The sequence below is a fragment of the Marmota marmota genome, unplaced genomic scaffold (assembly GCF_001458135.2).
Source record: "Marmota marmota marmota unplaced genomic scaffold, marMar, whole genome shotgun sequence".
Lineage (NCBI taxonomy): Eukaryota > Metazoa > Chordata > Mammalia > Rodentia > Sciuridae > Marmota > Marmota marmota.
The window spans coordinates 6989299-6992420 of record NW_025999880.1 but is presented as its reverse complement, the minus strand read 5'-3'; positions in this window follow the sequence as shown (position 1 = coordinate 6992420).

Here is a 3122-nt window from a genome sequence, read left to right as displayed (position 1 = left end):
GTAGTAACTCCATGTGTCCTGATTGTGAAACTGTCCTGGTTTTGATTCTAGCAGGATCCAAGGGGTTCAATGGTCCTGATCCAGATATTGTGTTAATGGGACAACCTGTGGCTCCCGAACAGTAACAGGTAAAGTGCAGGTGATGTAGATTTGAATCCCACCTCTGACAAAGACTTACAGTCTAATTTTTCTCAGTGCTTTTTTATTTCTTTCTTCTAAGGCTGTAGAAAGAACATGAGCTTCCTTGAAGTTTCCATGGCCTAGAAGATGGGAGTGTTGTGATTTCATGTGAAGGACATGGATAGATCTTGGAGGATTCAGGATCTATGAGAGACCCCTGGTCCATCTCTCCAACACTGTGACCCAGATCCGTGTGTTCTGTTTTTTTCTTAATTTTTTTCTTTCTTTTTTTTTTTTAGTGTTAGAGATTGAATTCAGGGGTGCTTTACCACTGAGGTATATATATGTCCCTGATGCTTTTAATTTTTGTTTTACACAGAGTCTTGGCAAATTGCCCAGGCTGCCCTTGAACTTGCTGCTCTCCTGCCTCAGCCTCCCAAGAGGCTGGGATTTCAAGGGTGCACCATTGTGCCCAGCTTCCTGTCCTCTGTTCATGTGTGAATCATGAACCCTCAACCTGCAACCCCTAGTGCTTCTGTCTGTTTGGATTTATAATAACAGTTCTGTCTTCCCTACCTGTGATGCTGAAGCGGAGCCGATTTTCACCTTGATTACTATAAACCTGTTTAGAGAACAGACCTTGGCTCTTTGGCAACAATAGGATGATAGCCCGCCCCTTGACCCAACAGAGACAGATGAAAAGTCAGTACCAAGCTGCCAGAAAGGAACCAGAAAGTATTGATTCAGCCTAGCCTCTCGTCCCTTCTCCTAAACCCATCAGCCATTTAAATCACCCTGTTCTGAGGAGTTCAGTGAATGAGTGAGGCCAAAAGCACTACTTTCCCTGCTGGAAGTTCCTCCATAGGAGGACATGGGGTGGGGGAGCAGGGCTCATCCATGCTAAGAATATCTAGTGTGTGTGTGTCACTGGGTTTCATTCCCTCTTCCTTTTCTGAAATCTGGAAGGAACTTTTTCTTCAGCTAAGATCTGTATTCAAAACTATTCTGGATATATTTTATCCAGCATTTCTATGTCTTTTTTTTTTTTTTTTTTGGTGGAGAGTACCAGGGATTGAACTCAGGGGCACTCAACCACTGAGCCACATCCCCAGCCCTTTTTTGTATTTTATTGAAAAACAGGATCTCATTAAGTTGTTTAGCAGCCATCGATGAGGCTGCTTTTGAAGTTGTGATCCTCCTGCCTCAGCCTCCCCAGCTGCTGGGATTAGAGGTGTGTGCCACCATGCGCAGCCAGCATTTCTATGTTTGATGCCAGGGTTTTAGTACATATGGACAGAAGTTTCTCCAGAGAGTTTCTGCCCCACCACCACTCCGCTCCTGGAAACTGGCTGGCCTATTAAGGCAAATGTTCAAGGACAACAGGCTAAATTTCCTAAGTCTTTTCTAAATCTTTCAGACTGCATAAAATACAATCCTAACATTCTTCTGTCCTGTGTTTAATAAAATAATATGTGTGCAAATCTCAACATATCCAAACGTATATGCATTTTTATCCTGAGTTTCATGATAACAAACTTTTAAAGATATGTAGTAAATGAAATTTGCATTCCATGCCTTATTTCTTATATCTTGTATAAAGCCATTTATACTCTTGGCCTTGTTATCATCCATCAATTGCTGTAGGATGATAACACTGTAGCTTCATCAGAGTGACACCTTTATAGTGGATTCAAAATGCTTCATAATAAGCTGGACATGGTGGTGCACCCCTGTAATCTCAGAAACTCAGGAGCCTGAGGCAGGAGGATTGCAAATTCAAAGCCATTCTCAGTAAATTAGTGAAGGCCTGAAAAACCTAAGTGAAACCTGGTTTCAAAATAAAAAATAAAATGGGCTGGGGATGTGGCTTAGTGGTTAAACATCTCTGGGTTCAATCCATGGTACCAAAAAGAAAGCTTTATAGCCAATGGTTTTTGATGCAATTGCTTTTTAAAGTATGAAAGTAAGAAAGTATGTCTCTAATCTTTTGGGTATTTAGTCTAGGAAAATACCACTTCCTTTCTTCCACTCCTCTACAAGAAAACATAAATGACACTCAATTGAGCAGTTACTTATCTGTGTCGAAGCAGCCTGTCAAATGTGATCTTGTTTCCCTTCGTGTAAATTGTTATGAACCGAATTTCCCATTAACTTTCTTTCAAGTACAGAAAGAATGACATTTCAATATAGCAATGTAAAAAAAGTGGAAGATTTCACTGAACATTTGCTATGACAGGCACCGTACAAATACATTCTGCGTCCGATAACCTCAATGCTAGCTGGTAGTACAATTCTTGACCCATTTTTGAGACTGGGAAACCCATTTTTGAGAATGTGTTGGCACTCGTGTGGCTGTTACATCATTTTGATGTTTAAGCTACCTACTGTATTCCAAGCCAGGTAGAACCTTTTGATGGGTAATATAGTAATACCCAAGGGACTTCAAAGCAGCAAAAGATCTTTGAGATGCACAAAGATCTAAATTATGCAAGCTGCAGAAATCTTGGGTGAATGCGGTGAAGCCTTTCAGACCAAGTTTTACCCTTTGGGTTGGCAAGTAACCTTGTACATCCACTGTGGATTAGAATTCTTAACTGTTTTGTGCCACGAATTCTTTTTTGGCTTTTTGTTGAATCCCATGGATCCCTTCTTGGAATAATGCTTTAAAATGCAAAACAGAAAAGAGAAGTAATATTGTAATACGGTTTAGCATCTGACCCCTAAGATTTTTAAGCATTTCAGGTCTGCCTTTCTTGCTTCCCAAGTCTACCAGAGGGACTTTTTCGGTGTTCTTCAAAGAGGTTAGGGACCCCCCACGCAGGTTTGGAGGATATGGCAGAAGAGTATGGGATGGGCTCCTGGTGAAGTGTTTTCGCATTGATATCAGTGTCTTCCTTTCTCTCACTTGTCCTTTAACTCTAAAGTCGCCGCCGGCCCCCCGCCCCCCCGCGCCCCAGTTCTTTAGCTCCTCCCTCTTTCTCAAGGTCAATTCCAACTTTTCT